Source organism: Lolium perenne, chromosome 1, assembly GCF_019359855.2.
Source record: "Lolium perenne isolate Kyuss_39 chromosome 1, Kyuss_2.0, whole genome shotgun sequence".
In the NCBI taxonomy this organism is placed as follows: domain Eukaryota; kingdom Viridiplantae; phylum Streptophyta; class Magnoliopsida; order Poales; family Poaceae; genus Lolium; species Lolium perenne.
In genome coordinates this window covers 66,150,369-66,165,058 of record NC_067244.2, presented here as the reverse complement: position 1 = coordinate 66,165,058, position 14,690 = coordinate 66,150,369, and the positions used below count along the sequence as shown (strand labels likewise).

The 14,690-nt window shown below is 41.5% G+C and overlaps 1 long non-coding RNA gene across 1 annotated transcript; it reads right to left on the bottom strand.

Moving 5' to 3' along the window:
• Positions 1 to 1,977: 1,977 nt before the first annotated feature.
• Positions 1,978 to 4,549, bottom strand: LOC127342975 (uncharacterized). Its single transcript, XR_007877008.2, has 3 exons — positions 4,473 to 4,549; positions 4,346 to 4,389; positions 1,978 to 2,187 (listed from the first exon to the last, which is right to left on the bottom strand). It is a non-coding gene; the product is annotated as an uncharacterized lncRNA (long non-coding RNA).
• Positions 4,550 to 14,690: the final 10,141 nt, after the last annotated feature.

Genomic DNA, 14,690 nt, shown 5'->3' with positions numbered 1-14,690 from the left:
AGTAACCTTTGTTTCTATTTGTTTTAGGTTTGATGTAGGCTATTGCTGCAACTGTTCCTCTGGCAGGTAATTCCCTGTCTTCCACCATTTGTTTATCTTTCGCTTATATACTTTTTGTTAGTTCATGCATTTAAATAGTATGGCCAGGAGCATTTATATTTTGGTGTGTCATGAAAGCGAGAAGTTGATTACTTAGTATGAAGGTGTTTATATATGCATGGCCTAAATCTGTTCGAGATAATCTTGGTGCAACATGTATCATCTTTTCATCAGTTTTGCTATAAATTTTGCTCCAGCTGTGTATTGTGGTGGCAGCCTATAAATTTTGCTCCAGCTGTGCATTTGATCTATCATTTTATTAGTATACAATATTGGTTGCACTTAGTGTTGACACATGACAGATGGGTTACAGACGTTCAATAGTTGCTCTCACCCATATGAGGTTTACAGCTGGGTATATTTTCATATGGTTACTTTAAATTTCCTACTTGTTGGTGCTGCTCAAACTTTTCATTAGGATTCCTTTCTTTTGGGATCTTCATTCATTAGCACCTCATATTTCTAATTTACCTTACCTTTATGCTGCTCTAGGATTATGGCCAACAATGATATATGTACAAGGTAGGCAAAGAACAAAAGATGCCTATCATACAAATGTTTGAGTGGAAGAATAATCATGTATTTCTTGCATTGTATTTTAACTAAATGGTTGTTCGCTTCTTATTTTGCACCTATCTAGCACATTTCTCTTACAGTACCTTGCCAATTTGCTACACACTAGAAGCCGTGGATGTGTCGTTCAGGATGTTCTCCTTGCTCGTGCTCTGCTCCAAGTTCGTTTTTTGGCGATGCTGAGCTACACCAAGAGATTAATGTTGGTGGGATTCGTTGTGATTGGTCAGATCCTGGTAGTGCATTGGGATGGATATCCTTGGCTAGACCTGGGCATCGGCATTAGCGATATATATCGCTGTCTTTGCACCATCCTTAGGTAAACCATGCCACCCTGCCCCCATGCTGATGTGATCCCTACATTTACTAATTTGAATTTCGCTAATTTGTTTCCATGGCTTATGATGAAAGCTTGCGTCAAATATTGGATTAAGGGGGTGGGTTTGGAGTTAATGTTACTCTTACATATTAAGTACACTTTATTAAAAAAATCGTATGTTCTCTATTCAAATGTAGGGAGACACCAAGGAAAAATGATATATGTTCTTTCTTGCCAGTTTTTAGCGGCATCTACTTAATGTTATCTTTCACTAGAAGCGAGTTCATAATTTTGCTATAGTTTGATGTTTCTCATCTGGTATGTCGTCATTGGGTTGTCATTGTTGATTTGTTAACTATGCCTAGAGCAAATCCCGTTTGCATTGTTCTTTTTTAATCATGTCTGCTGAACCTGGATCTGATGTCTAACTTATCTTAACTTTGGAGTGAAACCTCACTTTGTCATAGTTCTATTGTTGATAATTTTATATTTTACGGTTAGTATTCTCATATGATTTTTCTTTCTGCAGATGGGTCCTATATTTTTTTAAAGGAATAAGATGATCAAGATGTTTCTAATTCTCCCTCTGTTACTAATAAAAGCTGATGATTAGGAAACTAAGGTAATTTTGGATAGTGATATCTGATCTGGCCAATCAGTTACGATATGGGATCTAATTTTATCAGTGACTTGTTAAATAAAATTAAATATACATTGGAGAATTGTTTCTCAGATATCATATATAATCTAATATAGGAGGTTCTATATTTTAGTTGAATATGACATCAGATGGGAGAATCGTGTATCCTTTTCTTACTGCATCCAGCCGTTAGCTGTCTTCTTTGATGTTCTAAATTCACCTGTTTCTAGGTAAGCTTAGTTTTTATTCTAATCCTACCTCTCCCACTTAAAGTTATAAATGTGCGCAAAATATACAACATAGTACCTGATTCCATTTGTTAGAAGCAAACTGTGTCAGTCAGCAGATGAATTGTCTATCAATATAGGCATATACAACTAAGTAATTTCAGGCTACTCATAATTAATTCTCTGATATATGACCTCACATATTATAACAGCTGCAAGCAGTTCCAATAAAATTATAATAGTTGATCTAATGTTGCTCCGATAATCATGAGAGAGAACTCCAGTGAAGAGAAAGTGAGCAAAGTTTCTGGTTTTGGAATCATTCTCTCCTGCAAAGGAAAATTGAAGCAAAATCCACTACAAATATTAGCGGTGTTAACGGGGCAATGACTAAATGAAATAAAACCAACTTGTAAGAGATAAAGAATGGGAGAGAATGATAGCAGAACTGAACATTTCATAGTGCCCAATGTTGTGTATATTGAAATGGGTTGCATACAATGAAGTGAGATAAGTTTTAAGAATCAGCAGCATCTAAGGCAGAACAAAATGTCCATTCGTGTACTGATTTAACATACACAAGTGTTCACTTTTCACGAGGTGGTGTGATCATTAAAAGAAAAATGTGTGTAATTTACAAATACATATGGCAGATTACTGTTTTCTATGGATACAAGTACTAATAGGAGAATGTACACTTGATATTATGCCTTTTTTTGGTACATATTTAGTTCCAGAATGTTAATTGGTTGTGTTCAAGTATAACATCTTTTCTCCTCACCTCACAAATTGATAAGGGCACAATATTTCATTTGCCCATGCAGACCAGCAATTGGATGCGCTCTTTGGCTCATCAGTGAGAAGCACCAAAGGTCATACATGCATGTCAGCTCTCTTTAACTCCACATGTTGGTGTTCTCAAATCAGTGCTAAACTGGCAGTGTTGATTCAGGCTGAGATGGCAATTATATCATTCCACTACATCTTGCATCTCAATTTTGATCGGTTATAACTTTCTTTTCTGAAATATCATTTTCAGATTGCACAATGAGTATTTCTTGCCCATCTGTAGTAGCAACTGCAAATCTTGTGTACAAATCATTACTAACTATATTCATCACTATGTGGAGTATATATAATGTGATAGACTGTCGATGCTAGCAAAATGGTTGAGATTTATCTTACATTGTTGACAACCTTTGCATAATTATGATTATATTCTTTGTGATGAAACTAGGATTAAATATATATGTGAAATGGAAGAGTGGTTTTGTTAACATTCTATGTGAAAGCGGAAGGGCTTCAAGGGTAGTTCTTGAGTGGTTGAAAAATGGAATAGTTGTTCATGATGCTAGATATTTCCTTCTGATTCAACAAGATGGTCCAGAGGTGGAAGTCATTGTTATCTTTACTAGCTTGTATTTCTTGTCTCAATTGTCTTCATTACCAATTGTCATTTATAAATATGTAAGAAACAAATCTGGATGCTCACTGATTTTTAGGAATCCATAAATTATGCAATGTGTTTGCTATGAGAGTATTATGGTATTTACCTCTTATTTATCACAGACGGTATAGGTAGAAGAGGGTTTGGAATAACAACTGGAGTTAATTGTTCTTTCCAGATTTAGCATGCTTCGAGTCCCCACTCTCAAGTTACTGGACCGGTGACATACATGTGGGGATCATTCTCACGAGAGAGTAGAAACCAGAGTCCAAAGAACGAGTTTTGTCCAATTCCTATACTGCAGTTGTTTGTAAGGCTAATTATGGACATGGCCGGATCCATCTTGATGGCTTGGATCAAGAGCTCAAATTGGTCCCTGTTGCATTCAGAGTTGAAGCCTGAAGAGGAGCACAGTCGTTTTTTTATCCTTATAAGCTTATATGCTCAAAATTTCTTTAGTTGGAATTCAGGTGATTTGTTGGGTTTTGATCAATGGCATTTGATCCTTACTGGGTTGTGACACGGAATGTGCAGATGTGGGGGCTCGACTTGCCCATCTTGCATGGCAAGTCTGAAAAAAATCATCGCTTCAATTGCAAAGGCTCTAGGTGCACACATGGTAAGCGTATCTAAAAAAATCATATTTGCTGAGCATGTTATTTCAGTTTGATTTGAATTTTTTTGGGTCCTTACATACGTAGATTCATGTTACTCACCTATTCACTGTGCATGTTATTTTAACTTGATGTGGAATTTCTGGGTCCTTAGTTACTAAATCAAGATAATGGATCTCGAATAAGCAGTTGGTCAGATCTGAAGACAGTAAGCAAGCTTGAGAGAAACTGAGAAGAACTACATCATGGAAACCATGCATCTTGCAAGATCAGACACCAAACAAGAAACTAACCCAAAGGAGATGCATGAGATCAGGGAAGACTCATCAGATCTCGAGAAGGGAGTAGCTACGGTAACGAAGCAGAGGAGAATTCATGTATGCAGAGAAGAAGCTGCCCACGAGTTGTATGCAGAGAGATATATACCTTTTTCCCCCGAAGCCACCAAGCTGGATCTACCCCTCTCCTGTCTAGAAAATTAACCGTGTAAAGGCCGGTCAGAAAAAATCAGAATCGGCAAAGTGCTGCTCTCTTACTAATTCATGTTACTTACCTGTCGCGACAGCAGAGTGCCTGCACGGCCACACTATCCTGATGTTAGCAAGATTAGCAATACGGTTTCAATAAGGAGTCACACTGCCCTCCCTATCATCCATCCCTGCATTAACCAGCCAATGCTGCCGGTGGATCGTACATTGCAGTCACTGGAGATGAACAGAAAATTTAATTGTTTTATACATATAAATGGTTAGATATAGACTTTGTTATCCCCCCACTCAGTTTTTTCTTTTTTCTTATGTAAGCTTGTAAAGAAGTTAAACTTTTTTTTTTGTTTTTTACGTAAAGAAGCTAAATATACCCCTCTGACATTATGTTCTGAATATAGAAGATAGCTTTGTTGCTATTTTTTTAAAGGGACCCATATTCTGTTATTTATAGCATCCTTTGAACACTGCATGTATAAATGCCTGAATGGTATACATTATTTTTAAATTTACTGTAAGTGATAACAATTCTATACCTGGCTACAACTAAGTGTTGATTCACGTTTACGAATTGCCAAATGTTCACTTGTATGTGTACTCTGCTTCCGTGTTTATGCTATATCTACTTAGCTCTTTTGTTTACTCCACGTTGATTGTTTCTATTCAAAGTTAATAGTTATATTAAGCAAGTGACAAAGAATAATAGGAGGATTTCTAAATAGCGTTTTATCATTGATTTGTATTAAATGCGAATATAGATTTTTTTTTCTTGGCTTATTATCAAGTGCATTACAAAATGATCATCGGTGTGAAAACCGAGGATCGCACGCCATCATATTGGCATCTATTTTTTATCAGCGTTATGCGAAATAAACATTGACACGAGCTCCACGGGATCGTGCGCCAAGGCGCACATCTAAATCTAGTAATTGATAATGCTTGTGCTACTAACTCTACCTCTTGTGAAGCTTCCATCTTGAAGGAGAATGTTGAGCTAAGGGCTCAACTTGCTTTGCTAACAAGCAATTATGAGAAATTGGAAGAAAGTCATGGAAAGCTTTCTAGCTCCCATGATGATCTTCTAGTCTCTCATGATTTGCTAAAGTTAGCTCATGAGGCTATCATGTCAAAGGTAAAATCTTGTGTGCCTCATGTGAGTACTAGCACTACCTCTAAAAATGCTATTTTTCCATGTGCTAGTGCTTTTAGTTCACCCATTCATGCTATTGACTTATCTTGTGGTGAACTACCTTCTATGCCTTGTTCTACAATTCCTTGTGCTAGTACTAGTAAATCACCCACACATGCTATTGCTATATCTTGTGGTGAATTACATACCTTGCCTTGTTGCTCTAACAATAAAGCTTCCACTTCCTCTAGTACTTGTGTTGTTACTAACCATGTAGGGGAAATTGAAGAGCTCGAGGCCCAAGTTACTTCTTTAAGGAAGGACTTGGTAAAGGATCACGAGGGGAAGCAATTCTCCAATGACAAGAGTGGACTTGGATTCAACTCCAACAACAAGAACAAGTCCACCTTGCACAAGCGGAAGAAGGACCAAGGGCATGTGAAGGACCCCGCCAAGATCGTGTGCTTCAAGTGCAAGATTGAAGGGCATCATGTTAGATTGTGCCCCTTGAAGAAGAAGCCACTTGGCGAGAAGAAACAAGGGAAGCGGCCTCAAGATGGAGCTCATGGTCTACCTCAAGGCCAAGCTCAAGGTCTACCTCAACGTGAAGAAGGGCCGCTACCCGAGAAGGATCAAGCCAAGGCTCCCGTTGTGGAGAAATCAAGTGAGAAGAAGGAGAAGAGAAGAATATGCTACATATGCCGTGAGAAGGGCCACATCTCCTCCTTTTGCACTAGTGGTAACTCATCCAACCCTATCTTGATCCATGGTGCTTACGCTCTACATAAGGATAAGGTTGGCGATGTGTTTGCCAAATATGTTGGCACTCAAAGTGGTTTCGCAAGAAGAACCATTTGGGTTGCCAAGCCTATTGTGACTAACTTCTTAGGGCCCAACTTAGTTGGGGACCAACAAGCCAAAACTTGATCAATAGGTACAAGTGAAGGGCATGGAGGCTTGACTAGCTCATGAAGACTTAGGAGATCTTCATCATTCTCACTTCCTCAAGTCAAGTTGTATTCCTTTCATCCTTTACCCATGCACCTCCTTGCGGTAACAAGTTCTCAACTCCTTTACATTGAAATGTTACTCGCTCCCCTTTTACATGTGTTGGTTTTGTACCTTGCATGTGATTGTGTATGTTGTGCTTCCTACTTGCTTATCTTGCTTCTTATATGTTGGGTGGCACATCATATACAATTGTTCTTTGTTGAGCCTATTGCATCTTGTTCATATCTTAGTTGTTGGCTCATGTGAGAAATTAATGGACTATCCCATTTTGGGGGAGTGATATGCTATGTGCATTTCACAATCCTAAAATGTGCGACATGATGAATTAAAATCCTATAATGTCCATTAATTGTCTCATTTGGTTCTTATTTGCCTCTTGCACGAAAAATGTCTTTATCACATCATGGGGGAGTATTGTGCTTTATGCATTTTACAAGCCTAGAAAATATGAACATTTGAGGTTGTGTCACATAGAGTTGATATTATAGATTATCTTGTTCCTATGTGACATGTGTGCTCAAACAAATCCCACTTTGCCATTTGCTTCTTAGTTGTAAAGATGATTTTGGACATACTCACAAACTACCATATGGATATTTCCTATACACCTTTTGTCCTTTGTCAATTGGTAATAAATTGTGTAGTATTGTTCCGGATCATCTTCACACTTGGCTCATGTGCTCAATTGCTTCATCTCTTGCCAAGAACTTGTCCTTGTGGGTTAGACTCCCATTTGTCTTCCTTGCTTCTTTTGGATCTCCTTATTTCACTTGAACCTTGTTGGTGTTTTGACAAACATGATTGAGCAAATCCCGCATTTGTGCATTTTGTATTCAAATGCAAAATTCTAAATGGTGCACTAATTTTGGGGGAGCTCTCGTATGTTTGCTAGAACATTCCCTTGTTTCAAGAATTTGACCTTGGAAGACAAACCTTTTCTTTTCGGTACCTTTGTGCCATCATGAAAAGTGTTGAGGGTTTGGTTTACTTAGAACCTCGCTTTCTTTGGGAGTGGGTTATCTCATTACTTATCTTTGGTTTAGATTCTTAAAATGAGATGAGTCCTTGAGCATGCTTGTTTTGTATATCTTGCTCTATCTCTCTTGTACCTATCTTGTGTGTGCATGTTTCTTTGTGGACAAATGTCTTCGTGATGATTGTCCACTTAGAGAAACTTATATACATAAGAGATGGTGCATATCTTTTGATATCCCTCTTTGTTGGAGTCTATTCCTTCATTCTTATTTCACTCTTTTATGATTCCATAAAGAACTTGGCTATGAGTGCTCGTTTTATACCATTTGCATCTTCAAGCACTCATAGTTGATTTTGGCACATGCTTTGAGTGGTTTTGTGGGAGTAATGATGCCATGCTTGTGCATCTTATTCTTCAATGCAAATTGTTTATCTTGTGCACAAACTTTGGCGAGCTTCCACATATTACTTAGAGCATAGTGTTGGTTCATTGATTGCTTGCTTCATAGTGTCTCACCTTCATATCCTCTTGCAATCTTTGATCGTCATTGAATATGTGCATTTGATTTCACTCACAATTATGAGAAATGCACAACTTATGGAGGAACGCTCACTATATTGGCCTTTCAAACCTTTCATCCATTTTGGCAACCGATGCCAATGGGGGAGAAGTTTGGAGGGTTTAAGGGAATTGCTTTTGTTGGTTCTTAAGCATATTGCCTTTCATGCCTTGCATTCGTTGCTTTGCATGGTTGAATATTTAGAGGATACTCCGCTAGGCTTTAATTGCCGGTATATGCAATGAAATTCAAGTTCAGTCACACATGCATATATTATGGGGGAGTTTGTTCTAAATATTCAACTTGGGTTGTTCGCTAAATTCCATATCTAAACCCTCTCAAAGAGATTGTCATCAATTACCAAAATGGGGGAGATTGTAAGAACATGTCCTTTACCCCATGTGTGGTTTTGGTAATTGATGACAATCCCTATGGACTAACGGTTGCATTGAGAATCAATCTTAGGTCAAGTCCATAGTCATGTTGGACTCAAGGTTGTAAGATGGAGAAGACGGAGTACATGATGGAGATGGTGTCGAAGAGAGACAAAAATGATGTTGAAGATGAAGAGAGAAGATGGCGTAGAAGATGAAGAGAGAAGACGGTGTTGAAGATGAAAGAAGACGGTGGTGTGCGTACAAGATGGAAGAAGACAGTGGCGTGTATGTTGAAGGAAGACGGTGGCATGTACAATGATGAAAAGGGTGAAGACGGAGCTTGCCGACTCGAGAAGAACGCGCAAGGACTAGGTTTGTGCTCGATAGGATAGTGGGTCATATCTTTGGAGAGAGCTCAAACCTTGCATGCATTGCATCGTGTTCTTGGTTCTTCTTGGTTCTTATGCATGAAACGGATTTCGGTTGCATCACATATTGCATAGGCGAGAGTGATGATTTTCCCGATATACCGTATTGAGAGGTTACACCTCTATGACCATGAGAAAATCATCACTCACTCATTTGCATGATTTTACCTTGTAAAGATGTAGCTCTTGTCGCTCTCTTTCCAACAAAATTGGTTTCATGTCATTCCGAGTTTCCTAGCTCAAGTTATGGTTTTTTACATTGCATCATATTTGAAAAAGAAAAAGAAAAAACAGTTTTGGGCCGGGCGGTACTACCGTGGGTGGTACCGGCCAAAGTACCGCTCGCGCGGTTTTTACTTACTGGACTGGAAGCGGTACCAGGCCGGTACCGGCCCGGTAGTACCGTAGCCCAGTTATGGTACCGGCTCGGTACTACCGGCCTGCTTTTTTTCTTTTTCTCTAGCCTCCACTCGCTCTTGGGCCGCCTCCACCTCCCCGGCCCAGCACCCACCGCACTAGGCCGCCTGCCTCCAGCCGCGCTGGGCCTTGCCCGCAGTGGGCCACCCCGCCCACAGCCGCTGCGCTCGCCCAGCTCGCCACGCTCGCTACCACCGCTCGCGCTTGCATCGCTCCGATCGATCGGGAGAGCGGGGAGCCGCGTTGACCCGCGCGTCGATGGCTCCCGCCCAAACCTCGATCCCCATGCCACGCTGCCCGCATGCGCGCTGATCTCCCTGGCCCTGCTGGCTCACTGCGCTGCTGCATGCGCTGACACACCGCGCCGCATGCTGCTGCTCTGCTTCTTCTCTCTCTCTGATTTCAGTTTGCTTTGCATTTTGCACAAGCGGTAGTACCGCTTCACAAAGCGGTACTACCGGTTTGACCCGATTCAGATCTATTTTCTGCATAGTTCGCGCGCAAGCGGTAGTACCGCTTCGACAAGCGGTAGTACCGCTTTGGGCGCAGATCTGGCCATTTTCCAGCCCCAACAACTATATTTCTGGGCCCCCTATATATACCTCTCTTCCACCTCCGACCAAACCAACCCTTCCCCTCCATTCTCTCTCCTCCATTGTTGACCTTGGGTTCTTGCTTCCTCCTCTTGATCCCCCCACTATTTGTTGCATATTTTTGGGGGAAAGGAGAGAGGAGATCTAGATCTAGAGCTTCACCAATTGAATCCCTCTCTAAGTGAAGGGATCTTGCTAGATCTAGATCTTGGAGTTTCTTGGTGTTTCTCCACTCTTTGTTCTTCCTCCCTTATTCCCCCAATAGCTTCTTCTTGCTTTGTTGGAATTTGGGAGAGAAGAACTTGGGCATCCTAGTGGTGTTCTTAGCCATTGCATTAGGTGCATCGGTTTGAGTTCTCTCCGGGGTTTCGATCTCGTAGAGTGTGTGTTCCTCCTTAGTGGTGTTCTTGCCTTAGTGGCCATCTTGCCTCTTGTGGCGCATTGCATCCTTGGTGGAGTTGGTTTCCTTGGTGGAGTGTGTTAGCCTCTTGTGGCGCATCGCATCCTTGGTGGAGTTGGTTTCCTTGGTGGAGTGTGTTAGCCTCTTGTGGCGCATCGCATCCTTGGTGGAGTTGGTTTCCTTGGTGGAGTGTGTTAGCCTCTTGTGGCGCATCGCATCCTTGGTGGAGTTGGTTTCCTTGGTGGAGTGTGTTAGCCTCGTGTGGCGCGTAGCATCCTTGGTGAAGTTGGTTTCCTTGGTGGTGTGTTGTAAGCCTCTTGTGGCCGTGTACTTGAGAGCCTCCTCGTTGTGGAGTTGCCTCAAGCTTGATACTTGGGAGTTTGCCCAAGCTTGTACGGGTTCGGTGACCACCCTCAAGGGTCCCTTAGTGGATCGAGGCTTTTCTCCTTGGAGGAAAGGCTCGAGGAGAATACGGTGGCCCTAGTGGCTCATTGGAGTGCCTCGTGCCTCCACACCGCTCCAACGGAGACGTAGCACCCTTGGGTGTGAACTTCGGGATACATCGTCGTCTCCTCGTGCACCGGTTACTTCTCAACCCGAGCTCCTTTACCTATGCGCTTTACATTGTGATATCTATCATGCTTGATGCTATACCTATCTTGTTATCACCTTGTTGCTCATCATGCTAGCATAGTTTATTGGAGCACTTAGGCAAACCCCTTGTTGTTAGGCTTTGAGCTAAACTAGTAAACACTTGCAGTTTTATTCCGCCTAGTTTAGCTCTCAAGTAGAAGTTTTTATACACCGCCTATTCACCCCCCTCTAGGCGACGTCCTAGAACATTCAGATATAGTTACCAAGTGTTAAGTAAATAGTTATGAATGTTGGAGATAGTGCCCTAGAGGTAAATAATAATATCTATTTATTATTATTATTATTATTATATCTCATTAGTTTATAATAGTTTTGTGCCATGCTATAATTGTATTAAATGAAAACGTTAATATATGTGTATTATTGTAAATAAACCAGGGTCCCTAGCGAGCATTCACAAGCTACTTCATTGAGGTCAATTGTTGGTCGAGATTTCCCGATCATGGACACACACGTCATTGAAAATAAATTCATATTATTAGATGAATGATATGATGAACATTCCCGAGAGAAAGTATTGTAATGCGATCAATTCATAAAAGTTCACCGTTTCAATATTTGTAAATAGCGTAGTGACCTAATCCTTAGACCGTGAGACCATATTTAATCGCTATCACCTGAGGTTGCTCTGATTTCATCAAACATCACAATATCAAAGGGTGACTATAAAGGCATCTCTTGGGTATTCCAAAGGGTTAGGCTAAGTGATACGTCTCAAACGTATCTATAATTTCTTATGTTCCATGCTACTTTATTGATGATACTCACATGTTTTATACACACTTTATGTCATATTTATGCATTTTCTGGCACTAACCTATTAACAAGATGCCGAAGAGCCAGTTGCTGTTTTCTGCTATTTTTGGTTTCAAAAATCCTACAAAGGAAATATTCTCGGAATTGGACGAAATCAACGCCCAGGGTCTTATTTTTCCACGAAGCTTCCAGAAGACCGAGGGGGATACGAAGTGGGGCGACGAGGCGCCGCCACACTAGGGCCGCGCGGCCTAGGGGGGCCGCGCCGCCCTAGCGTGTGGGGCCCCTGTCAGCCCCCGACTCTACCCTTGCGCCTACTTAAAGCCTTCGTCGAGAAAACCCCAGTACCGAGAGCCACGATACGGAAAACCTTCCAGAGATGCCGCCGCCGCCAATCCCATCTCGGGGGATTCAGGAGATCGCCTCCGGCACCCTGCCGGAGAGGGGAATCATCTCCCGGAGGACTCTTCATCGCCATGATCGCCTCCGGAGTGATGTGTGAGTAGTTCACCCCTGGACTATGAGTCGATAGCAGTAGCTAGATGGTTGTCTTCTCCTCATGTGCTATCATTGTTCGATCTTGTGAGTGATAACCCACAAGTATAGGGGATCGCAGCAGTCTTCGAGGGAAGTAAAACCCAAATTTATTGATTCGACACAAGGGGAGGTAAAGAATACTTATAAGCCTTAACAACTGAGTTGTCAATTCAGCTGCACCTGGAAAAGCACTAGTAACAGGAGTGATGTGAAAGTAGCAGTAATATGAGAGCAGTAGTAACAGTAACACAGCAGCAGTAATAGCAATATGAGAGCAATGGCACCAGAAAATAGTTGATACTACTTCCAATGACATGTAGAACGAGTATATGATGATGAGAGATGGACCGGGGTTCCCAGCGATCTACACTAGTGGTAACTCTCCAATAACAAGTGACAAGTGTTGGGTGAACAAATTACAGTTGGGCAATTGATAGGATTGATAAAGCATTAAGAAAGAACATCAATTCATTAATCATGTAGGCATGTTTTCCATATATAGTCATACGTGCTCGCAATGAGAAACTTGTACAACATCTTTTGTCCTACCAGCCGGTGGCAGCCGGGCCTCAAGGGAATCTACTGGATATTAAGGTACTCCTTTTAATAGAGCACCGGAGCAAAGCATTAACACTTGGTGAAAACATGTGATCCTCATATCTAAGCCTTCCCCTCCAGTTGTCCCAATTTCTGTCACTTTGGGGCCTTTGGTTCCGGACATAGACATGTGCATACAACTTGTAGATACAATCTAAGCAATAATATAGAGCTTAAATCTAAGATCATGCCACTCGGGCCCTAGTGACAAGCATTAAGCATAGCAAGATTGCAGCAACAATAACTTCACAAACTTTATAGATAGACTAATCATAATGTATCATCCATCGGATCCCAACAAACACAACACCGATTACATCAGATGGATCTCAATCATGTAAGGCAGCTCATGAGATCATTGTATTGAAGTACATGGGATAGAGAGTACCAACTAGCTACTGCTAGAACCCGTAGTCCATGGGGGAACTACTCACGGAGCATGATGGAGGCGGTGGCGTCGATGGAGATGGCTTCCGGGGGCACTTCCCCGTCCCGGCAGGGTGCCGGAACAGAGATTCTGTCCCCCGAATTGGAGTTTCGCGATGGCGGCGGCGCCCCTGGAGTCTTTCTGGAGTTTCGTCAATTCGTATCGAGTTTTTAGGTCGAAAGGGCTTATATAGGCGAAGAGGCGGCGCAGGAGGGGCAACAGGGTGCCCTCCCCATAGGCCGGCGCGGCCAGGGGCTGGCCCGCACGGCCCTATGGTGTGGGGGCCCCAGGCCTCCCCTCTGACTCCCCTTCGGTGTCCTGGTCCGTCTCGGTGAATTATGATGTTTGGTCTTCGTTTCGTCGAATTCCGATAATATTGCCCGAACAGCCTTTCTGGAACCAAAAACAGCAGAAAAACAGGAACTGGCACTGTGGCATCTTGTTAATAGGTTAGTTCCGGAAAACGCATAAAAACATTATAAAGTGCGAGCAAAACATGTATGTATTGTCATAAAACAAGCATGGAACATCAGAAATTATGGATACGTTGGAGACGTATCAGCATCCCCAAGCTTAGTTCCTACTCGTCCTCGAGTAGGTAAACGATAAAAAAGAATAATTTCTGTAGTGACATGCTACTTACATAACCTTGATCATACTATTACAAAGCATATGAAATGAATGAAGTGACTCAAGGCAATGATCTATAGTTGCTAACAAATAGATAACATATAGCAAAACTTTTCATGAAGGGTACTTTCAAGACAAGCATCAAAAGTCTTGCATAAGAGTTAACTCATAAAGCAATAGATTCAAAGTAAAGGCATCGAAGCAACACAAAGGAAGATATAAGTTTCAGAAGTTGCTTTCAACTTTCAACATGCATATCTCATGGATAATGGTCAACACAAAGTAATATGATGAATGCAAATATGCAAGTATGTAAGAATCAATGCACAGTTGACACAAGTGTTTGCTTCTAAGATGGAAGGAAGTAGGTAAACTGACTCAACATAAAGTAAAAGAATGACCCTTCGCAGAGGGAAGCATTGATTGCTATATTTGTGCTAGAGCTTTGGTTTTGAAAACATAAAGAGAGCATAAAAAGTAAAATTTTGAGAGGTGCTTGTTGTTGTCAACGAATGGTAGTGGGCACTCTAACCCCCTCGCCAGAAAAACCTTCAAAGAGCGGCTCCCATGAATTATTTTTATTTTTGGGTGGCACTCCTTCCAACCTTTCTTTCACAAACCATGGCTAACCGAATCCTCGGGTGCCTGCCAACAATCTCATACCATGAAGGAATGCCTTTTTTATTTTAGTTTTATTATGATGACACTCCTCCCCACCTTTGCTTTCTCAAGCCATGGCTAACCGAATCCTCGGGTGCCGTCCAACAATCACATACCATGGAGGAGTGTCTATTT